The 25,272-nt window shown below is 39.0% G+C and overlaps 4 long non-coding RNA genes across 5 annotated transcripts; 1 reads left to right on the top strand and 3 right to left on the bottom strand.

Moving 5' to 3' along the window:
* Positions 1–12,640: 12,640 nt before the first annotated feature.
* On the bottom strand, positions 12,641–14,569 carry LOC127967877 (uncharacterized). Its single transcript, XR_008155846.1, has 3 exons — positions 14,519–14,569; positions 14,319–14,390; positions 12,641–13,292 (listed from the first exon to the last, which is right to left on the bottom strand). It is a non-coding gene; the product is annotated as an uncharacterized LOC127967877 (long non-coding RNA).
* On the top strand, positions 12,700–16,666 carry LOC127967878 (uncharacterized). The gene is made up of 2 exons (XR_008155847.1): positions 12,700–12,853; positions 16,460–16,666. It is a non-coding gene; the product is annotated as an uncharacterized LOC127967878 (long non-coding RNA).
* Positions 14,650–19,231, bottom strand: LOC127967876 (uncharacterized). 2 transcript variants are annotated; one of them, XR_008155844.1, is made up of 3 exons: positions 19,000–19,230; positions 18,293–18,547; positions 14,650–14,744 (listed from the first exon to the last, which is right to left on the bottom strand). It is a non-coding gene; the product is annotated as an uncharacterized LOC127967876 (long non-coding RNA). The 2 variants fall into 2 exon arrangements; XR_008155845.1 differs by lacking the exon at positions 14,650–14,744 and adding an exon at positions 17,948–18,042 and having other exon boundaries at positions 19,000–19,231.
* LOC127967879 (uncharacterized) lies at positions 16,582–17,865 on the bottom strand. Its single transcript, XR_008155848.1, has 3 exons — positions 17,815–17,865; positions 17,622–17,686; positions 16,582–16,916 (listed from the first exon to the last, which is right to left on the bottom strand). It is a non-coding gene; the product is annotated as an uncharacterized LOC127967879 (long non-coding RNA).
* Positions 19,232–25,272: the final 6,041 nt, after the last annotated feature.

The following is a 25,272-nucleotide window of genomic DNA, read 5'->3' as shown; positions in this document are numbered from 1 at the left end:
GAAAAGTGATTGCAAGCAGTTTTACTAATCTTATGCAACTGTTCAATGTTGAATCCATAAATCGGTTTTCTTCTTACGGTAAGTTAAAACAGCCTTCCAGTTGACTCCAGTTACCTTCTTCAGCCTCAGCTCTAATGGACATCTGGTCACAATTCCTATCAAACACAATGAGTTAGCATTCAAATAAAACTAGCAGTGGAAAATTACTGAACAAGTGCTTTATATATTAAAATTTTCATTCAAAATAAATTTACACTTAGTGAGGTACTGATAATTGATGCATATAGGCTGCTGTCACTTTAAGACCAAATGCACAGATTAATTTATAATGTCACCCATCCAATTTCTTATTGTTTATATTCACTTTATATTCAGAATTTTTGGGCACAATTGTCTGTTCAAGCACAAGGAAAGTGAACTGAATTCTTTGCCATAATCTTTATTCTTTTGCCTCTTTTGAGCTTCAATGGTTGAAAATCACTTGAAAGGTTAAAATCTGCACGACTACACATGAAAATGATAATCTCACTGTATTATGGTTAAACTTTGCAATCAATCCACAAATTGCATGCATGCTGAACTGTGGGGCCTTGTTCCATTCAAATCATGGATCAACTGCAATTGCACCACTTCTTAAAATTGTGGGGTTATAGTTGGTGCCAAATGGGTTGGTTTGAGCATTACAACAGGGCTATGCAGAAAAGTCTTTCTGAACATGCATACAGGGTACAGCAGGAGAGGAACCATCTGGGTTTTACTCCTGTCGATTTAAAACAGGTAACTGTTGTTAGTGGGCACATGCAGTCAGGCAGTAGATCAAAACACTGTCTGATGAATTCTTGGTTTCCGCTGGAACATGAATGGTAGGGTTTTCCTCCAGGACAGGTTTGGGAAGAACTGAGGTTTCACTGTGGTGAAACAGGACATTACAGCAACATCAATGTATAGCTGACAAGTCTGCAGCAACTGTGCAATGGTGTCATGTGATGCTGCAACTTGGTATATAAAAAATAAAGAGAAAATTTTCTATGATTAAGACTTAGTATAATGAGATACTTTCAGTATCTCTCAGTAATGAATGACTTCGTTTCTCACAATGAGAAACTTACTCATAATAATGTTCACATCTCACAATAATGTGAACATTTCTAGTTATGACTTGGAATTCATAATCAGAAACTTATCATAATTACTTAATATATACATGTACAAAGCAACAGGCTAGATGTGTGTGATACTAACATGCAGGGCTGGCCCAGGCTCTGTTGGTCCCCTAGGCGAGATTTTAAATTTCCGCCCCCCAATAAAAAAAGGGAAAAAAACTGAAAATGCAGATTTTTCTAAACTTTAATATAATATAACAAACATAAATACTGATAACTATTTCAAAATACTGCATAAACATCACAGGCTAATACACAGATGTTAACTTATGATTTTTATCTTGATTTTTTTTTTTTTTTTGTGGAAATGTTACTTTAAGAGCAGATAAATGGCAAAACGATTTATCTATTTACTATAGTGTTGCAATACGATATATATATATATATATGTTTTTTTTATTATTATTATTTTGCACACAAAAAAAAAACATATAAATTTACAAAAATTTTCTCCCCCGAGTAACATCTTCAGCCATTTTGGAGAGTACCCAATAATGTATTGGACTGAATCAGCGTTGTTTACATTCAGTGGGAAAGCACACGCATGAGAGTAATCTGCGTAAAAAACATTGTTTACACTTAGGGGAAACATGCATATTTTTCTTTGCCCAAAAAAAAGTTTCTCGTTGCATTACAAAACTGAAGTTGAGCAATCTGATGTCACATGGACTGTTTTACCGATGTATTTACTATGTTTCTGGACCTGTGAACACTTCATTTGCATTGCGGTCTATGAAAGATCAGATAGCTCTCTCTCAAAATATCTTAATTTGTGTTCCAAAGATGAACAAAGGTCTTGTGGGTTTGGAACGACATTAAAGTGGATAATCAATGAAAGAATTCTCCTTTGGGGGTGAACTAAACCTTTAATACCAGCTAAATCTGACCCTTTTTTTAACATTACTCAAAATTCTAATAAAACTAAACATTTTAGAGGATTGTTTATTGCCACATTGGTTCTATGAATAACTTGATCTCATCCAAAGTGTCTGATTTCTGATATTACATTTGTACTAGACAAGTGTGAAATTAATGTGTAATAATTAAATAATAAATAGGATTATATATTATAAAGTATGATTGGAAAAATAAGAATACATTTTACCTAAATATTTTTCAAACAAGTTTTACATAATAAGAATAAATTTGTAAATAAAATAAATTTTAGCTCCAACTCAAATTAAACACACTTGAAGAAGCTGACTAAGGTCTTCAGAAACAAGCAGGCTGGTATGGTGAAGCTGGTTGGAGCTAAATTCTGTTGGACATCACATCACTGTAGTTACTTAGTAGTTTCTGCATTGGAGATAGTAGAACAGAATAGTTGATGGTGTGAATGCACAACTGCATTTGCTGCTAAAGTTTGCTGACACGCAACTCACACTTGCAGTGTTAAACAGGTGTGATAGCAGAAATAACAAAATGAGAGTAAAACCAGTCCTCACCGCTCCCTCTTGGTAATGCAACTCCAGACAGTGCTTCCAACACAGAGCTTTTTCCAGAACTCTGGTCTCCGATGACCACAATAGTCGGTAATGCCAAGTCCTTCTGAATGCCAACTGACCGCAGAGTGTCAATCACATCAATATATGGACGAATGTTCTCCTCTAAATGACTGTGAACCTCTCCCCTCATGTTGCGACTATAAAGATGAAAATGTAAATATTATTTGTAGAGCATCACTTTTGGCACTATATTATTTAGCCTAATTCAGTTTATGTCCTTATATATACACTTTCTCTTATATATTTTAATCCATTGACAAGTCCCCAACAGTAAAACTGACAGCCAATCAAAATCCATCCTGCCTTAAAAAGCTTCAGCATTTAAAGCAAATGACAAAACCAGTATGAACAGTACATTACAGTATGAAGTTATCATGATTGTTATTATATATTCTACATTTTGGTTAGTATAAGATAAAAGTATTTACTGTAACTGTGACACAACTCCAGCTCACCAACACACTCTGAATTCACTCACTTTCATTTTATTTACTGTTTGCTGATAGTATACACAACTGCCCTGCACTAACATACAGTCAAACCAAACATTGTTCAGAAACCAGATATCATTTTTAGTCAGTGCAGGACATTATAGTTTGTTTACATAAGTGAGAATAGCAAAAAAGGTAAACTTCATACAGCGGACTGCCAGTAAAATTCATAAAAAAAAATTTTTTTTTAAAAATGGGACAAAATATATTCAGACACTTTGGCCTGACCATGGATTGTTTTTTTGTTTTTAGAGTTTTTTTTTTTGTTTTTTATACAACAGACTGAAAAAAATTAAGAATTGCTTGGTAATTGGTTGACAACTCACAGCTATTTAATCTAATTTATTACATACCTTTCTATCAAAGTTATCTGACGTAAGATTAATTTGTTCTGAAAGTTTAACTCTGGATTGTGTTATATTTTATAACCATTTTCTAAACTATAGCAAATAAACTGATAATGTGAGAATGTTTAAGGTGTCTGAATAAATTTTGGTTTGACTGTACTTTCTAATTGTTTTCTTTTATCTAGAGCTCATAACAAAATAAATAAATAATAAATAAAAAGCCAGGCTTCTAATAACTTAAATATTTATCTTTAAAAAAATTATATAATTAAATAAAAAATAAAATATATACTAACCTTTCATTTTGAGAAGCATCACTATGTTCATCACTATCTTCATCAACATGAGCAGTACTTTGAGTTGAAGATGAGATAATGCCTGAGCTGAACATTTTGTTGATTGAACCTGAACTCAATATTTTTTAGAAAATGAAAGAGAGAAAGAAAATAAAAAGATAGTTCTAAAGATGTCCTCGATAATATCCTTCCTTTTGAATATCTCTGATAAATTGTGCAATTTATGTTTCGCCCAGTGAATTTATAGTGTACCCCACCCACTATAAGAATGTGGATGTACACCCAGATTGAACTAGTCAGAACAAATTCTTGATTATAATTTGTTCTGCCTGTTATAAATATAAGAATTTGGCTGTTTGGTTTACAGCAGAGGTCTCAAACTATATTCCTGGGGGGTATTCCAGAAAGCAAATTCCAAAAACGCAGGTAACTTTCAGGGTATGTTAGTAGTCATAGCAACTCACTCTCTGAACTTAACCTGCTCCGGAGCAGGCTATGATCCAGGGCTAGTTCACTTCAGCAAGCCTTCGGTGGGCGTGACGGATAGCGCACAACATAATATAATATTACAATATGTAATATATCCTATTTGTATATGTATATATATATATATATATGTTAATGAGGAAGCTCTAATAAAAGTAATAAATAAGGTAATATATTATTCTTATATGATTATTTATTGTATTGCCATATATAAGAGTTATCTATAAATTATGTATTAAGAGGTATGTATAAATTATAAAACACTATGACAAGGTAATGTTTAACTTATATATATATTTATATATTTTATTGATTACATGTTGTATCTCACACATGGAGTGGCATTTTCTATAATGTCTAAATTCTAAATCAAAATACATATCTGATATGACTTAATGTATAATTAGCATAAAACAAACAATATAATTCACATTCTCAAGGATAAAAGATTAACAGCCATCAATTAGGTGGCAATATGCACTAACCATGGTTGATTAACCCCAAACCTTGCTTACTCGAGGTATGTGGTTCCAAAAATGCATCCGGGAGAAAGTAAATTCAACTCAGAGTACGTTCCTGGTTAAGACTCAAGACATTCTCAACAAAGTGATGAATCGACGAGTCACTATAGAAACGCACACTAAGAAAAAGTGCACCAAGCTGTTTCTTTCTTCTTCTTTTGTTCATGGGTTAGTCCATATTTGACCCAAAGTTGGGTTGAAACAACCCAGCATTTTTTAGAGTGCAAGAGTTCAGGGTCTAGTTCACGGTAAGTTAACCCTCCTTTCTGAAATACACCCCTGGAGGGCCATAGATCTGCAAAGTTTAGCTCCAACCAGCTTTAACTTACACCTGCTTGGAGGTTTTTAGTAATCTTGAAGGTCTTAATTAGCTGGATCGGATGTGTTTGATTTGGGTTGTGTTGATCAGGTGTGTGTGTGTTTGATTGCTTCCAGGAATTGAGTTTGAGCCCCACTGGTCTGAAGCTGGCCAGACAGTAGAGGATTTTAAGTCCGAATTTAAGTGGAAGTATTGTACACCAATACGCCTTTTGCCAACTGCCACTAAAAAAAAGGTGAAAGAAGAAGATTTTCTTTTGGAACTATCTGACCAACTGACGCTGCTATTACTATTGCATGTCAGGTCGAATAAGCACCTTAAAATTTGTACATGCTAACTGTGTAAAGTTGTTCATGATGTGGCATCCATGTTTATGCATCAGAAAAAGAGGTTGCCATATTCTGATGGTGCAAAGCCTGTTGACAGTCTCTCTCAGTTCATTGCTTACTACTCCCTGAGCACTGGACAAAAGGTTTATTTCACTTCTGAACATTCATTCATTGATTTGTCCTATGCCATGGCTTGCAGTGTCTTCACACCCAGATAAAACTTACTAGAAAAGTGTGACATAATGTACCTCTCTAAATTCACGTCTTGCACACTTTAATGTCCTTTTAATGGAAAATATATGCTCCCTTCAAACTGGAATCATGATGGAATACCCTGTAATGTCCACTTCGCAGGGCACTTGCCAAACAGATGTCTGAAGTGACAAGAGATACCTGTACATACAAAAAGTGCAGAGCAGTGGGGTCACAAGAACTGAAATTGAGAGCCACTGTTCTAAAGTATGGTGTTCTTCTATGGGTGGTAAAAGGTCTCTGATGTTGTTCTTTTGACTGATGTTTTGAATACTTGTGCAGACATACCTTTATGTCATGTTGCAACATCAAATGGACTTTCATCTGAGACCAAGGGTGTTTTCACACTTGAGTCCTCTATAAAATAACTAAACCCAGACCCCTTTAAGTGGACCAAGAGGTGGACCAAGCAAAAAAGGACCCAGTTCTCTTTGTGTTCACACTATCGGAATTCCTGAAAGAGGACTCGGATACTTTGTTGGTCCACTTCAGCATTCGTGGGATCTCAGACCTCTTTGTGTTCATACTGTTTCTTTTTGAGAACCTGTCTTCTTCCAGTGCTGTGCATTATGGGTACAGAAATAATATACAAGATGGCTGACCCTAAGCATGTGCTAATTTTTCTGCAAAACATGTTTTTATTATAAAAGAGAAATAGAGAACATAATAATAAAATAAAAGTCACAACAAAAGAATGGGAAAAAGGCGAAAACAACATCTCTGGGACTTTACCTTATAATGCTCACTTCTTGCTGACAACTGAGAAGTTAGTTTTCTCACTCATATCTAATTGTTTGATATCATTCTTTAGAGCTAAATAGCAAACTATTTTGTGATTTTTACCATTTCATCACAGTTTCATATAACTATTCATGTTAAATATTTTTAAAGATCCTGTTGGACCAAAATCGATCATCATGCCTTTGGTGGGAGAGCACAGAGTCTTGGTCTGACTCTGAATGTTGCACTCTGCACAATATGTGAGAGAAGAGGTGAAGCATTTGATCCAAAATTAGTCAGAATTAATGTGTGTTTTCGTTTTCTTGTTTTCAATGCTGTTGACAAGTTCATTGTTTGCCAGAGGCAGTTACTGTCCTTGTTCACGGTTTGCCCTGCATGCTGTGGGGAAACCCAGGGCACATAATGCACCCAGAAGGAACTTTCAAGTCAAGCAGGTAATGTCTTATTTCTCAACTGACCAAGATATGCAAGTGTCTGCTCTGATAACTTTGGGCCATTACATGGTACAGCAGGTAGTGTTATCACTTAAGAGTATCGATACTAATAAAATTTAAAAAAAAAAAAATTCAGTTTCAGGATATTGCAATACAATTGTACTTTTGTAGCAGGTAAGTGATGACAAAATGAATATGGCTAAAAAACAAATGCAGTCTTGTATAGCAGACCAAAATGTTATTGATTGATAACAGCATTACATATCGTTTGCAAAAAAATATTGCAAAGATGAGTCATTGTCTTAGACCCATTTGAACTGAAACATTAATGTCATGTATTTCTATTGCATTTCACAGCATTTGGTAAGCTTTGGAGAGCTAATGTTCTATCTACTTATCTCCTACAGACTTCTCTTGGCAGCCCTACATTTCAATAGTAATGGCAACAGAGATATAGCTCGAACCAGTGAGGGTGAGGCACGCTACGCCGTTCGCTACCCACAGTTTCGTAAAGGTGGCTGGGTAGTCCACCCCATCAAGGAGAAACCATCTTACGGTTAGTAGTTTCACTTAGTTTTTCAATATCTTTTTAATGTGAATCTATCTTTTTTTGTGAGTCAACCATGTTACTAAATTTGTTCTAACCTTTCTCTCCTCAAGGATACACAACAAATCTTATGGTCTCTCTGGTAGAGGAATACTGCAAGTCACCACAGGCCCTACAAGAAAGCAGTGCTATCTTCTTGTCTTCTGCTGCACCCCCCCCCCCCCCACCTCTTCCGTCCAGAAGGTTGTCAAGGATGAGGCAGTCAGCCTCCATCTCGCACGACACTCATGTTTTAACATGTAATGAAAGATCAATTTTACCAGTACAGTTTGTTTCACTATGAATGTATTAATCGTCTTCCAAGAGGGGCCACTGGAAACCTTTGTATGTTTGTCCCTCCTCTGCAAACTGCCTCTTTATTGCTGACACAACACATGAAGGTAGGGCTTTCCTAATGTTCCTGCCTAGTACTCCGTACGCCCAGCGGACAACCTGCCTGTATGCTCTTGTTTCGGAACTGCCTGTGGTGGAGATTGGGACATAATTACATTTTGATCATACCATGTTTTCAAAGTAATGTCCTGTTGGCTGATATTCTACTGTACTACACAACACCAAAGTTGTTTTTATAGTAAGTATATGGAAACCACTGAGTTTAAAAACCTGATTAACCGGATTTACTATTTTGGTGTAGAAAAGCTGGTTCTTTAAATTGCAGTGTGAAGTATTTTGCTCAAAACCTACTCTGGTCTGCTGGCTTGGAGAGGGCCATGCTCAAAGGGATGCTTCAAACCCTGGATGGAGTGTGGGGCAGGTAATGTCTTATGGGGATCTAGGTTTTGGACAAGGGACCAAGAGGCGTCAACCTCCCTACAGTACACACTCTCCACTGCTGATGGCATAGCCTCACATCTTCCACACAAGCTCCGGTTAAACAAAATGTGCTAAGATAAACTTACTCTCCTTCCCTCCTTGTAGCTCTAGTGGTTGGTGTAAGACTTTGTAAGAAATAACATGTAGGCTACTTACTTCCTAAAGTTTAGGTAGATATGCACTGTAAAAATACACACCCCCTTGCACAGTTATAGGCTGTCAATTAGAAGCATTTATCTGCATGCCTTACAACAAGTATCCCTCCACGTGACAATAAAAGATCCTTGTAACAATGACTGTATTTACATGAAAAGCATATTCCCGTCCTAGCCGGAACACTAACTCCGCAGTAGCTACATGCGAGCTCATTTACATGTGGGTCATTCAAATTTTGCATTGAATTTCTGCAGCAAAATAAACAAAATACATGCATTTACTAAACCCAAAAAGAAAAAGAACCTGTAGTGTAAAACACAATCTATGATAAAGCAATATACTGTCTATTGTATAATGTCAGACCTGACACCTAAAATAATGCAGGTTCTGTAATTCTATTTGATGTAAGCGTTTTTATGATATTGTGATATGATTGACTAAATGTTCCTGATGAAAGAGAATGTGTTAGTGTTTAGGAATAATAATTTTAAATTGAGACATGCATTGTTTTGGTAGATGTAGTGTATTGTGTTAGTGTATTATTGTTATTAGAAAATTAGTGTAGGAGTTTTGTTTGCAATGCGTGATTTTGAGCATGAAATTAACTGTTTTGTCAGTAGTGTGTTGTAGGTGTATTTCAGGGGGCTGTCTGCGGTCTTGGGTGACGGGATGGGGGGCTTATAATATTAGACTTCGTAGCCTATAATAAAAGATAATGAATTTCAAACCTTAACTAAACACATTTTTATTCAAAGATCAACCGTCTGTCATTACTCTTTAGTCTGCCACATAAAAAACAACAACATTAAAATCATGAACTCAAATGTCATTGTAAAAAGAAAAAAAAAACAATGACTGTTGTAACAGTGCGTAACTCAGACCTTTCTGTAACGCTAACACTAATGAGCTTAAACTTATTTTTTTGTACACAGTGCCACGAACTGTCAATCACTCCTGTACGCGTGCATCGCTGTCCTCCTCGCAGCTGCAGCAACTTGCGCTCTCTTCATCAAGCCTTTAAAAGAAAAAGGGGACATAAAGGTCGTATTGTCTTTGTGGATATAGATTAATTCGATAAATGAATATCTAAATTCGTGCCTAGCCGCCTACGGTATTTTTTTTTTAACTTAGAAAACCGATGCTGCATCCAATGAGCAGCCGGCGTGGGCTGTTTGCAGAACGACTCAACCTCCGCAGACAGTTTTTAATGTTTATCAGACAATAACTACTCAAGATCTTGCTTTAGTGTAATTTTCGGGACAAATAGGGCCAGATTCGGGAAAACAGTTTAGATTTCGGGACTGTCACGACGCATGCGCTTTTCACTTGTAAAACTCAAGGGTGTATGGGTAATGTAGTCTCTGCTCTCGGTGAGACGAGGAAGCTTGCATTGTGAAGGGCGCTCTGAAAAGCGGCAGCGCAGGCAAAGGATTAAAACCTCTATTAAAACAGATGTCCAAGCGTACCGGTACGCTAAAAGCACGTTCTGGGCGCACGGAGAAGTGGCGGTACGCTCAAGAGCTATATTTGGAAGTGGCGGTACTGAGTACCGGTGCGTTCAGGCCCACTTAAAGCACTGGTTAAGAGTTTAGGTAAATTGTTATAAGTATTGAAAAAATTGTCATAGTGATCGTAAAAAAAAATTGAATGACAATATGGGGCAAATATAATGTAATTACGTGGCGACAGGTGCTGCACGGTGCTGGTACATGTACAGTCAGACAAAACGAAAGTGCACAGTTATCAAAGGCCTGAGTGCACATACAGTCGTGGGAAACGTGTGTTCGGCAGTTGAAGACACGATGTGACAAGTCTGTTGAATTTCATTGGAAAAAATGGCATACCGGAATTTATGTGATCTGGTTTGTGACATCCTTTACGGGAAACACTTAACCATCAGAACACTTGTGCAAAGCTGCTCACAGCACTTGGATTACATGTTGCATTAGAACCATTTTCAAGCTCTTTGTTTATAAGCGGCAATATTTCTGTGAATTTGCTTGATTTAATAAAATATTGCTTTAAACCTCATCTTCATTCGAGGCCTTTACAGTATATTATTATTAGGGTTGGGAACTGAGAACCTGTTTTTATTCAGAAAAGGTTCTGGTTTTGAAAAGAACCAATCTGCAAGGAATTTCTTCATTCTATTAAAAAAATAGTGGTAAGGAAAAATGCACAATACTTAACTACTCAATGCTCAATCCTGTTTATTACTTACTATAACTTCATTTAAAGGTTGGCATTGTCAAAATTCAACATATATAACAGTATACACATTTTTAGGTTTCAATACCAATTCCATTTAAATGAATTATGTTTTTTTTTACTATTTTACCTTCATTGAATGTACAGTAGTGTTGTTGGAAGGTAGTAAGTAGTGTTGAGTAATGCTAATCCATCAATCAGCATGTGCTTCAGAGTTGATAATGGAGTCAGGAGATGTTGTGATGCATGTGGAATGGTTTCCACATTTTTAAACATTTACGTTTTTAACATTGCATAACGTCGCATGTCGCAACTTGACCACCACCTCCCCAGAAGAATGATGACTCTATCATCTGATGGTCCAGCTGATTTGGAGATGGTTCGGAGACACTCAGGTAGACATGTTTGCTTCTCCAGAGGCCTCTCACTGCTTTTTGTTCTATTTCTTCTATTGAGGGGACACTAAGCATGGACAGACTGGCACATATTTGGCCACAGGGCCTATGCAAATATGCATTTCCCCTAGGACACTGTGCGAAGTTTGGGAGAACGAGGAGCAAATATTACTAGTGGTGCCTTAGTGTGGCACAATTTGCCACCCACATCCAAACATTTGGAAACTCCATCTCTGGACCCTGGATAGGATGCAGAGGTTCTAGGTGACCTAGACCAAGAGGTAGTGAACACCATCACTTCAGCAAGAGCACCATCTACGAGATACGCTTACACCTTGAAGTGGAACCTGTTCGGCAAGTGGTGTTCTTCTCACCGAGTGGGACCCAGAAGATGCCGATTGCGGTCGTGCTTTCCTTTCTGCAGCAAGGGCTGGAGCGAAGGTTGTCTCCCTCCACCCTCAAAGTCCAGGTAGCCACTACTGCTGCATACCGTGACCACATGAATGGGAAGTCTTTAGCTAAGCATGACCTCATCATCAGGTTCCTTTGAGGGGCCAGGAGGTTAAATCCTTCCCAGCCCCCCTCTGTACCCTCTTGGGACCTGACTCTAGTGATAAAATCACGACAGCAGGGCCCATCCGATCCTTAGCATTTAGTTGAGCAAAATTTTCTTTCATTGAAAACTGCTTGCACTTGCCTCCATCAAGGTAGGGGACCTGAATGCATTTTCGGCCGACGATTCATGCCTAGAATTTGGTCCGGCTAACTCCCAGGTAATCTTGAGGCCCCGGCCTGGCTATGTGCCCAAGGTTCCCACTACACCCTTCAAAGGCCAAGTGGTGAAACTGCAAGCACTGCCCCTGGAGGTGGCAGACCCAGCCCTGGCTTTGTTCTGTCCCATCCAAGCATTTAGATGCAACGTAGACCAGACACAAAGCTTCAGGACCTCAGACCAGCTCTTTGCCTGTTACGGTGGCCAGCAGAAGGGCAATTCTGTCTCTACCCAGAGGATGGCCCACTGGATTGTGGATGCCATAAGCCTGGGTTATCAGGCACAGGATGTGCACTGCCCGTGTTCAGGTTGTGAGCTCACTCAACTAGAATTGTTGCATCCTCCTGGGTGCTGGCTTGTTGCGCCTCACTGACAGATATTTGTAGACCCAGCGCTGGGTTATTTTAACCCAACCAGTTGGGTTATCATATTTAACCCAGCCTGCTGGGTTGCCTTTTTATTGTTTAAAATGACTATATTGCAGGGTTTCAAAAACCAGAGTGGGTGTTTTTTTATCACTCTATTTCAGAAGGAAAACTACTGTATTTAGAAAATGTTCGATATCATTTCGCATGTGCTTGATAAGGCAGCGTTTGTGAGCTCAGCACCGCTCTGCAGCCGTTACTGGAGAAACCTACCTCTCCCGCTCTTAGCGCCTCCTGCTGGCAGAAAATAAACTCGCAGAGTGCAGCCATGTGGGGAAACAATGCATTTCTATGTTAAAATTAACCCAAATTGAGCTAGGCATTAAACCTACAAATGTTGTTAATTTTAAATATCACTTTTACACACAAATAATAATTATCAAAAGCAAAATATTTATTAAAAACAAGAGAAAAGTCAAAAAGTAACATGTTAGAAGAAATGCAGAAAAGGATGGCATTAACAGCTACAGAGTTCATAAACAAAGCATTGAACATTTGATGAATATAACTTAAGATCAAATTGGACTTTGTTCAATTGTATATATTGTATAAAAATATACGAAAACACATACAATAAATTTACAATTAGTTAGGTTTTTTCCAACTATTCTGGCATGACAGTACACAAATAAATCACAACATTAACTTTGATATTATAACATTTAACAGACGCATGTGTGTGTGTGTGTGTGTGTGAAAGAATGTGAGCAGGTGTATGAATGACAGAGTGTAAACTCATCTACTAAACAACACAGAAAAAGCATTTAACTTTTTTTTTTTTAACAAATTATACACTTACAGTTTGTTTCATATTCCATGAACACAGATCATGCATCACGGTCAATTTTCATGATCTCTTTAGCATAACTGATGTAATCATGAAGAAGCCCCATCAGCACAGCATGTGACATCTTCTACATCATCCAGGGCAGCGTCCTTCTTTAAAACCACCGCTGCATCAGTTTAGGGGAAAGAAGATTCTCCTCTCTGACCAGGATTCATCCCAGTCACCGCCTGTTCTTCATCAGTGGCCTAAGAGAAACACATTTGAAAAACATTTTAACATTTAATTAAACTATCCATTTTCAGGTAGAGGTGTATTCACATCCGTAAGGATAGGTAAATAATCGGTTTTAAAGTTTCAACACTTTGTGCGGTTGTTTAATGTCTCTGTCCACCACAGCGCTCCTGGAGGCTATAATAGCAGCACTAGTGTGAGGACATGCGATATTGTTTGAATAAATATTGCTTTCAGAAAGCTTCTTTACTGAAACATTAAAACAGACATGACATTCACATACCTCACAATATTCATGTACATGGAGGGCTGCTCTTCAAACCGTTAGTTCACCAAATAATTAAAATGTTCATAATTTACTCTCCCCATGTTTTTCCAGACTCATACAAACTCTGCTCATTTTTTGGAAAACATATGAATACATTTAATATTCTCTTTTTGTGTCCTCCATTCCTGGTCTGGGAGACCAGTATTTTATTTTGAACATACATGTTTGCTATCATATAATTTAAGATGTATTCATATATAAATATCAGAATTTACTTCTACAATAACTCTATATTTATGAAGCTTGAAAATACTGATTATCTAAACTATAAATGGATTAACAAATATTATGAGAAAACTAAAAATATATTAATTTATGTTGTAAAGACAGACAAAAGTCTTATAGGTTTGGAATGACTTGAGGGCAAGTAAATGATTTTTTGTGTGAACTTTACCTCTAAGAGCTAAGAGCACGTCCTGATTTTGCCAAGTCCGATGTGTTCCTAGGTCAACATATTTTGTTGACCCTGGAACAACATTTTACTCCAAAAATATATTCTTAACCATATCCCTACACCTAAACCTAACCTTAACCATGAGTAATCCCTAAAATCAGAGGAAATGATAGATAAATGACACTGATGTACAAGCACCAAACACTGATTTTAAGCATAAACTTCACAAAATCTATAAACTGGTTCTTCAAATCTGATTGGTTAATCACAATGTTGTTCCAGGGTCAACAACGATGTTGTCCCAGGAACATGTCTCACTTGGTAAAATCAGGTTAGGCGAGCGAAGACCAAGAATAATGACTCTCCAAATCTCCAAAGTTGGTTTGATTTCTGCAATAAAAAACACAGACATCAATGGTCTTAATGAAATGAGCACGTAATCACACTGTTGTTGCATCAAAATGTGAAGTAAACCGGCAGGAGACAACAGAAAAATTTATTTTCTAAAAATAACTTACATAAAATCTCAAAGGAATGATGCTCTCCCATGTCTCTTGCTTTTAACATCTACAAAAACAAAAAACAAACATTATTTTACTCTTAGTAAAAAAACAACAACTGATAACATGAAATTATGAAGTTTACTTGCCTTAAACGATCTTTCCCTCTCTTCAGAAGAAGCTGAGAAAACCACCTCCTCACACAAGCAGACTTGTGTGTCCTTAACTCCAGTTAGTTTGAGTTCTGCAAAGAGGGACATCAATGGTTTCAATAAAATATTAACATATACATACATATATATATACACACACATACATATATATATACATATATATATATATATATATATATATATATATATATATATATATATATATATATATATATATATATATATATATATATATATATATATATATATATATACACACAGACAGAAATGTGAAGTTAACAGGCAGGATACAACAGAAACATTAATTAAAAAAAAAAAAAGTATAATAATAACTTAACTTACATCAGTCTCAAAAGAATGAAGTTATCTTGTCTCTGGATTTCAACATCTAAAAACAAAAAAACATTATTTTAGTCTTAGTAAAAATAAAGATAACTTGATGTTATTCTGAAGTTTACTCTCCTTAAACCGTCTGTCCCTCTCTTCAGAAGAACACCTCCTCCTCATCCTCACACAGGTCTGTGACTCCTCACACAAACAGCTTCTGTGTCTTTAACTCTCAGCGCGAGGACAATGAAGACAGGAGCTGGACAAGAAATATTACATGTAAAACATACTTTTAACAGTAACCACTTCAACAGCCTCAAAATAATTATGCTAGTCTTTACTACACAATGCCGTTTCCTTTAGGAGACAAACATACATTCAGTTTAACCGCGAAAAAAAAAAGACTAATTCACATGAGCGTAACCGTGAGCGTAACCGTGACCATAACCGTCTGTTAACGCCTCAAAAAGTACAGATAATGTAAAATCTTATCTAAATATGACATAATACATTCACAGACGTTATATTAAAAGTACATCCTCCGTTCAGTAACGTTACATTAGTCAGTTAAGACCTCCGTGTCTGAGGCGAAAACCGCGTCCGTTTTTATATATATAACGTTAAGCTCCTTTGTTTCCGCCTTTCATAAAACCTTCCGCCTTTCATACAACCGGGTAAACAATAAAAGATAACTTTAAATTTTGAATATTTACTTACCATAGTCTTTCACTCGCTTCTCGCTTCTACACTCTAAAAACTGCTGGGTTGAAAACAACCCAATTTGGGTTATTTTGACAACCCAGCGCTGGGTCAAAAAGGAACGGACCCAGCGCTGGGTTGTTTTAACCCAACCAGTTGGGTTATCATATTTAACCCAGCCTGCTGGGTTGCCTTTTTTATGGTTTAAAATGACTATATTGCAGGGTTTAAAAAAACAGAGCGGGTGTTTTTTTATCACTGTATTTCAGAAAGAAAACTACTGTATTTAGAAAATGTTCGATATCATTTCGCATGTGCTTGATAAGGCAGCGTTTGTGAGCTCAGCACCGCTCTGCAGCCGTTACCGGAGAAACCTACCTCTCCCGCTATTAGCGCCTCCTGCTGGCAGAAAATAAACTCGCAGAGTGCAGCCATGTGGGGAAACAATGCATTTCTACGTTAAAATTAACCCAAATTGAGCTAGGCATTAAACCTACAAATTTTGTTCATTTTAAATATCACTTTTACACACAAATAATAATTACCAAAAGGAAAATATTTATTAAAAACAAGAGAAAAGTCAAAAAGTAACATGTTAGAAGAAATGCAGAAAAGGATGGCATTAACAGCTACAGAGTTCATAAACAAAGCATTGAACATTTGATGAATATAACTTAAGATCAAATTGGACTTTGTTCAATTGTATATATATTGTATAAAAATATACGAAAACCCCTACAATAAATTTACAATTAGTTAGGTTTTTTCCCAACTATTCTGGCATGACAGTACACAAATAAATCACAACATTAACTTTGATATTATAACATTTAACAGACGCATGTGTGTGTGTGTGTGTGTGTGTGTGTGTGTGTGTGTGTGAAAGAATGTGAGCAGGTGTATGAATGACAGAGTGTAAACTCTTCTACTAAACAACACAGAAAAAGCATTTAACTTTTTTTTTTTTTTTAACAAATTATACACTTACAGTTTGTTTCATAGTCCATGAATACAGATCATGCATCACAGTCAATTTTCATGATCTCTTTAGCATAACTGATGTAATCATGAAGAAACCCCATCAGCACAGCATGTGACATCTTCTACATCATCCAGGGCAGCGTCCTCCTTTAAAACCACCGCTGCATCAGTTTAGGGGAAAGAACTCCTCTCTGACCAGGATTCATCCCAGTCACCGCCTGTTCTTCATCAGTGGCCTAAGAGAAACACATTTGAAAAAATTAAACATTTAATTAAACTATCCATTTTCAGGTAGAGGTGTATTCACATCCGTAAGGATAGGTAAATAATCGGTTTTAAAGTTTCAACACTTTGTGTGGTTGTTTAAGGTCTCAGTCCACCACAGGGCTCCAGAATGCTATATGGCAGCACTAGTGTGAGGACATGCAATACTGTTTGAATAAATATTGCTTTCAGAAAGCTTCTTTACTGAAACATTAAAACAGTCATGACATTCACATACCTCACAATATTCACGTACATGGAGGGCTGCTCTTCGAACCGTTAGTTCACCAAATAATTAAAATGTTTATAATTTACTCTCCTCATGTTTTTCCAGACTCATACAAAATCTGTTAATTTTTTGGAAAACATATGAATATATTTAATATTCTCTTTTTGTGTCCTCCATTCCTGGTCTGGGAGACCAGTATTTTATTTTGAACATACATGTTTGCTATCATATAATTTAAGATGTATTCATATATAAATATCAGAATTTACTTCTACAATAACTCTATATTTATGAAGCTTGAAAATACTGATTATCTAAACTATAAATGGATTAACAAATATTATGAGAAAACTAAAAATATATTAATTTATGTTGTAAAGACAGACAAAAGTCTTATAGGTTTGGAATGACTTGAGGGCAAGTAAATGATTTTTTGTGTGAACTTTACCTTTAAGAGGGAAGACCAAGAATGATGACTCTCCAAATCAGACAACTCCAAAGTTGGTTTGAGTTCTGCAATGAAAAACACAGACATCAATGGTCTTAATGAAAGGAGCACGTAATCACACTGTTGTTGCATCAAAATGTGAAGTAAACTGGCAGGAGACAACAGAAAAATTTATTTTCTAAAAATAACTTACATAAAATCTCAAAGGAATGATGCTCTCCCATGTCTCTTGCTTTTAACATCTACAAAAACAAAAAACAAACATTATTTTACTCTTAGTAAAACACAACAACAACTGATAACATGAAATTATGAAGTTTACTTGCCTTAAACTATCTTTCCCTCTCTTCAGAAGAAGCTGAGAAAACCACTTCCTCACAAAAGCAGACTTGTGTGTCCTTAACTCCAGTTAGTTTGAGTTCTGCAAAGAGGGACATCAATGGTTTCAATAAAATATTAACATATACATACATACATATATATTATATATATATATATATATATATATATATATATATATATATATATATATATATATATATATATATATATATATATATATATATATATAAAATCACACTGTTTTTGCATCAAAATGTGAAGTTAACAGGCAGGACACAACAGAAACATTAATTTAAAAAAAAAAAAAAAGTAATAATAATTTAACTTACATCAGTCTCAAAAGAATGAAGTTATCTTGTCTCTGGATTTCAACATCTAAAAAACACACACACATTATTTTAGTCTTAGTAAAAATAAAGATAACTTGATGTTATTCTGAAGTTTACTCTCCTTAAACCGTCTGTCCCTCTCTTCAGAAGAACACCTCCTCCTCATCCTCACACAGGTCTGTGACTCCTCACACAAACAGCTTCTGTGTCTTTAACTCTCAGCGCGAGGACAATGAAGACAGGAGCTGGACAAGTCTGAAATATTACATGTAAAACATACTTTTAACAGTTACCACTTCAACAGCCTCAAAATAATTATGCTAGTCTTTACTACACAATGCCGTTTCCTTTAGGAGACAAACATACATTCAGTTTAACCGCGAAAAAAAAAGACAAATTCACATGAACGTAACCGTGACCATAACCGTCTGTTAACGCCTCAAAGAGAACAGATAATGTAAAATCTTATGTAAATATGACAAAATACATTCACAGACGTTATATTAAAAGTACATCCTCCGTTCAGTAACGTTACATGAGGCAGTTAAGACCTCCGTGTCCGAGGCGAAAACCGCGTCCGTTTTTTTTATATATATATATAACGTTAAGCTCCTTTGTTTCCGCCTTTCATAAAACCTTCCGCCTTTCATACAACCGGGTAAACAATAAAAGATAACTTTACATTTTGAATATTTAACGTTACTTACCATAGTCTTTCACTCGCTTCTCGCTTCTATCACGCTGAGAAAATGGCGGCTGCTCGCACTGGAGACGTACGATTTTGACGTGACGTGCGTGCTCTCCTTCACGTCCGCGTCCTCAACCCACCCCGCTGGGTTAAAAAAGAGAGTTATTTTCAACCCAAACTTGGGTTAAAACATCCCAAAGTCCTATCCAACCGCCTCAACCCAGCAGTTGGGTTGAAAAAACAACCCAGCGTTTTTTAGAGTGTATCATGCTGAGAAAATGGCGGCTGCTCGCACTGGAGACGTACGATTTTGACGTGATGTGCGTGCTCTCCTTCACGTCCGCGTCCTCAACCCACCCCGCTGGGTTAAAAAAGAGAGTTATTTTCAACCCAAACTTGGGTTAAAACATCCCAAAGTCCTATCCAACAGCCTCAACCCAGCAGTTGGGTTGAAAAAACAACCCAGCGTTTTTTAGAGTGTATCCTAGAGTGTTCTCACCTCAAACAGGTAGTGGCACTGATAGGCCCTGGTTAGTGTCGGCTTGCTAAAACTGCTCCAGAGTGTCAGTACTGTAGATCCTGTTTAGATCCTCCATCACCCTAGGCAGCTGGACATGGCGGAACATCCAGGGCCAGACTTTCATGATGAATCTGTGAGAACAGTGGAAGGCTGGGTTCAATATTGAGTCCTAAGTGGTATTCGTATGTGTATAGTCCACGGTATAGCCTTAGAACCCGTGTTTCCCAAGAGTGTTTTAGTCACCTCCGATTTCTCCATATACCTCTAAATGGATGCTATATCTGTACTTGTTCTGAGCCCCGGCCTACACCTATTAGGGTGCAGGCGGCTTGCACAGGGCACTGGAAGGGGCAGCACCCATGGTGCTTTTGTAGGGACCCCAAATCGTTGGTCATCGACATGACATTGAGAGTGGCCGACTGAAAGGGAATGTCTCAGTTACGTATGGTAACCCTCATTCCCTGAAGGAGGGAATGGAGACATCATGTCCCTTCACCATTGTTGCTGTACCACCACTGAACTGCTGGGTCTCTGGCTCGGCCTCTCAGCGAAAACCTGGTATGCAGTCACCGTGTGATATTTCTTTTTTTTTTTTCTTTCTTTTTTTTTTTTGTAAATCTGTAAAAATGTCAACAATTCTGTGTTTTTCTGTCAGTATGGGGTGCTGTGTGTACATTAATGAGGGAAAAATTTTTTTTTTTTTACTTAAATGACTTTTATAAATGGCTGCAATATAACCAAGAGTGAAAAATTTAAGGAGGTCTGAATACTTACCGTACCCACTGTATATATATATAAGCTGATACCCATCTAGGAAACATACTCAGGTGTTGAAGTTCTTTCAATTGCATGTTCACACAGCATCAATTGTCAAAGGCCAGAGTGCACATACAGTCATGGCAAACGTGTTTGACAGTTAAAGAAACACGATGCGACAAGTCTGTAAAGACTGAGTCATTGGAAAAAAATGTGCTCAGTAATTAAAGAGGCACAGCTGCATTTCTGTTTTATGTTTTTTTACGGGAAACACTGAATCATCAAAACACTTATTTGTGATATATGAAAATGCATTACTGATATCAATATAATTGCTGATATCAAAAATTGGTTTATTACTAGTAACAATCACATTCATGATATCAGAAATGAACATTGTCACTAGTGACAATTAAATTGTTGATATCAAGAATAGAAGTCTGTACTAGTAACCATGTGATTACTGATATCAAAGTAAGAATTGTATTTCTGATATGTGAAATCGGAATTTCTACTAGTAAGAAATCAATTCATGATTTAAACAATTAAATTTGAATGGCAGCCTATGGTGACTAGTGAAATTTAACTAGTGAAAATACAATTACAGATATCAAGAATAATAGTTTTTACTAGTTGAAATATAATTTCTGATATCAAGAATTGAAATTTTAACTAGTGAAAATGTAATTGTTGATATCAAGAATTAACATTGTTACTAGTAGAAATCCGATTCCTGATATCAAGAATTAACATTTTAATTAGTGAAAATTGATTTGCTGATATCAAGTATTCATATCCTGTGAATTAATAAAAGTCAATAGCCTACGGCTTACCTATTGCCATTCCCAAAATAAAAATTATTGATATCAAGAATTATCATTTTTTCTATTTAAATGTAATTACTGATATCAAAAATTAGAATTGTTACTAGTAGAAATCTAATTCAAACATTTGAACTAGTGAAAATGTAATTGTTTATATCAAGAATTAAATGTAATTATCTATGAAGATTCGGGAGGAGCGCGTCAGATACTTAGCCTAATCATCACAGGTGGACCACAATCAAGTAATCAATCCCACAGTATAAATATCGCTGACTTACCTCTATCCATTGACGGTTTATCAGCATTTTGGTCCGCATGCACCATGTCCCAAAACCGAGATTCCTCGTCAGAAGACTCATCCAGCTCTTCCCCAGCCCCATCACTGCAGCCAGCCGGCTCCAAGGCCACCCCTTCCCGGCGAGCCCCAGGCTCCAACCCGCGGGCGCGGTACGGCGCGAGCAGCTACTCGCCTCCCAAGACGCCTAGGCCTACCTTTGCCGCCTCCGGCGAGAACCGCGGCTGACTCCCCCGCGTCCTCCTACCGCTCGGCCAGGCATACGATTCCGCCAATCGACAAATGGACGGTGTCGAGTCTGAGGCAGGCCCTGTCCAAAAACGACATCACACCATCAAGCAAGTTAAACAAATCCGAACTGTATGAATTGTATACAAAAAATCTAAATAATAACATTTCTCCCCAGTCTACCCCTGTACCAAAGAAACGACAAAAGAAAGGAGTACCTCAAAATTCGCCTCAAAGCACTCCACCATCCTCCGCCGCTAGACCTAGCTCGCAGCGGCTATCAAGCCGTAGCAAGAGGCCTTCAGCAAGCCTAGGCCGCGCCCCGGTTCCAACCGCAAGGGCGCTCGCTATGTCGCCCGGAGCTCAGCCTCCTTCCGCGGCTCCAATTCCAACAGCTCAGGGCGCCGAAGCCCAAGGAGGCTCCTGGCCGCCTCCTCCACCCATCGCAGCCCCTCCATACGGAACTTTCTATACCAACACCGCAGCCCAGGCAAGCGCTTGGCCGAACAGTTCGCCACATACAGCGCCGCCTCCCGCTTCCTCCAGCTTCGCGCCCGCGGTCCAAACTAGCGCTTGGTCGAACTGGCTGTCACACAATGCCCCGCCTCCCGCTCTGCCGAGCTCCGAGCCCGCCGCTCATGCTAACGTTTGGCCGAACTGGCCGCCTTACACAGCCCCGACTTTAGCCCATCCCAGCTTCGGGCCCGCGGCCCAAGCAACTGCCTGGCCATACTGGCCGCCCAACCCAGCCCCGCAACCCGCGGCCTCAAACTCCGGGCCCGCGGCTCAAGCAAGCGCTTGGCCGCAATCGCTGCCAAACACAGCTCCGCCCCCAGTTGTCGCCACCACCCTCCTCCAAGCGAAATCCCCCCATTCACTCTTCACTGCTACACCAATGCCCATCCCATCAAACGCTGTCGCCCTCGAACCTCCCCAAGTGACCCACAGCATTCGGGCACAGATATTAGCAGGTGCGGATGTAGATCTCTCGTCTCTCCTTTCTCTCCTGCCCACATCCGATTCAAACCGCCAAATAGACTGCGGGGACTTCTCAGTCACGCTAAAAAATCCAAATCCCCTTTCATCTCGACTTCTCTCCTTCTCCGAATTCACCATCGCATTCAACCGCTACACCGAGATAATCTGCTCAGCCTTCCCCCACAGGCGACGCGAACTAAACGATTATTTGTCTATAATAGCCGAACTCGCGTTGTCCTACGGAGGGGGGCACTTCTACACTTACCACAAGCTTTTTTCCGCTAAATGTGCCATCCGAATAGCTCAGTGGAACCAGTGCCCTTACTGGGGAGCGATCGACTCCGACTTGCACAGTCGCGTATTCCTAGGCTGTAGGAGCATTTTGTGCGCAATCTGCAGGTCCGTGGCTCACTCCACCACAACCTGCCCACAAATAAACCCGGACGCAACCCAACACTCTCTTACTCCCCCGGCAAAATCCACCAGCTATGTCCCAAAATCAGTTACCGCAGCAAACTCACGCCTAGCCCAACCAGGAGAAGAAAGCACACAGCAATGTATCGCCTTCAACAACGGGAAATGCATCAGACAGCATTGCCGCTATCTACACTCCTGCAAGTTCTGTGGCGGTGCTCATGCACGCATAGTTTGCCCCGTGCATAAAGCCGTAAATAAAAAATCTAAAAATTACCTATCGACTCCTGTGAATATTTTTCGCATGACCATTGAACTAGCACACCATCCCGACAAAGAATTTACTAATTATCTCCTGTCTGGCCTCAAACACGGTTTTAACCCGGGCGTCGTTTGCGAGCTTACCCAAAACACCGTCTGCCGTAATCTCCAATCCGCCCTCGCAGAGCCCGATATAGTAGCTAACCTCATCAAAAAAGAAGTCGAGTCAGGCTTCATGATCGGGCCCTTCAATACCCCCCCCTTCAAAACGTTCAGAGTCAGCCCAATCGGAGTGGCTACGAGAAAATTTTCTGGTAAGAAACGCCTAATAGTAGACCTGTCATCTCCGCATAATTCTACAGTCCCGAGCATCAATAGTTTGATACCCCTCGACGAATTTTCACTCAAATACCAAGACATAGATCAGGCAGTCGAACTGATTAAAATCGCGGGCCGAGGAGCCTGGTTAGCAAAAATAGACATCACTTCTGCTTTCAAAGTGATGCCCATCCATCCGGATTTTTGGCACCTGTTCGGGATACGATGGCTCGAGAAATACTATTTCGCCGTCCGGTTAACCTTCGGATGCAAAAGCAGCCCCAAAATTTTTGATATGCTATCAGAAGCCATTTGCTGGATCCTTTCCAACAATTACGCAATCCCACATATTATCCATCTCTTAGATGACTTCCTGGTCATTTCATCGCCCAAGGCTATCCCAGCCGCCCATATCCTCACCGTCCAAAAAGTCTTTTCCGAGCTCGGGATTCCCATCGCTCAGGAAAAAACCATGGGTCCTGCCACAACCATAGAGTTCCTCGGCATCTACCTCGACTCAGCTAAATTTCAGCTCTCCCTGCCAAAGGAAAAGATTGATAGAATAATTCTCGTCTCATCCACCCTCCTCGACAGCCCTTGTTGTTCTAAACGCGAACTTCTTTCCCTGCTCGGGCATTTAAATTTCGCCATGCGCATAATTCCACAAGGACGCCCATTCATCGCGCACCTTCTAACACTCGCATCATCAGTTCACGCGCTCGAGGACCTCATCCCCCTAACCCATGCATGCCGCGACGAACTTAAATTATGGATCCTGTTCCTTAGACAATGGAACGGGCTTTCTTTTTTTTACAACAATTTAATCTCGTCTCCCATCGACTTGCAGCTGTTTACAGACGCGGCTCCCTCAATTGGTTTCGGGGGTTTCTACCAAGGCCGTTGGTTCGCGTCCACATGGCCCCCCCAGATGCAGGACTCGACCCAGTCCTCAGCTCTTTTCGAGCTCTATCCCCTCGTAGTAGCAGCCTTCCTGTGGGGCAATGAATGGACAACTAAAAGCATTTTAGTGCACTGCGACAACGAAGCCGTAGTTCAGTGCATAAACAAAGGCCGTTCTCACTCCCCCGCCCTCATGCCTCTCCTTAGACGCCTTATATGGATCGCAGCATGCGACCAATTCATAATTAGCGCAAAGCACGTCCCAGGTACAGAAAACCAAATCGCTGACTCCCTGTCTTGTTTTCTGTTTCAGAAATTCAGGACGCTGGCTCCAGAGGCGGACCAATTCCCCACTCCGGTTCCTCACTATTCAGAATTAATATTTCCGTAACTCACCCTCTAAAACCACTCCTCGAAGCATCACTGGACTCTATTCTCCAAGCAGTCTCTCCCAGAACCCTCCAGTCATACGTGACTGCATGGAGGTGCTTTAAGTCATTTCACCTCACCTATAACATCCCTTTCCCAGATTTTTCTCTACTCTCCATCACCTCTTTCATTTCGTTCCTCAACGGCACCAAGGGTCTCCAAGTCGGATCTATAAAAAGCTACCTGAGCGGAGTCCAGTTTTTTCACAAACTAATGACCGGCGCTCCTTCACCCGAAATAAATAATTCACAAACCTCCCTCCTAATCAAAGGGATCCAGCGATCCCAGCCCACCCATCCAGACACCAGAAAACCCATAACGCTAGATATCCTCACAAAATGTATCCACACCCTCCGCACAAATTACCAA

Source organism: Carassius gibelio, chromosome B11 (genome assembly GCF_023724105.1).
Source record: "Carassius gibelio isolate Cgi1373 ecotype wild population from Czech Republic chromosome B11, carGib1.2-hapl.c, whole genome shotgun sequence".
In the NCBI taxonomy this organism is placed as follows: Eukaryota; Metazoa; Chordata; class Actinopteri; order Cypriniformes; family Cyprinidae; genus Carassius; species Carassius gibelio.
Note: the sequence above shows the minus strand (reverse complement) of the source record. Positions and strands in the feature narration are given on the sequence as shown.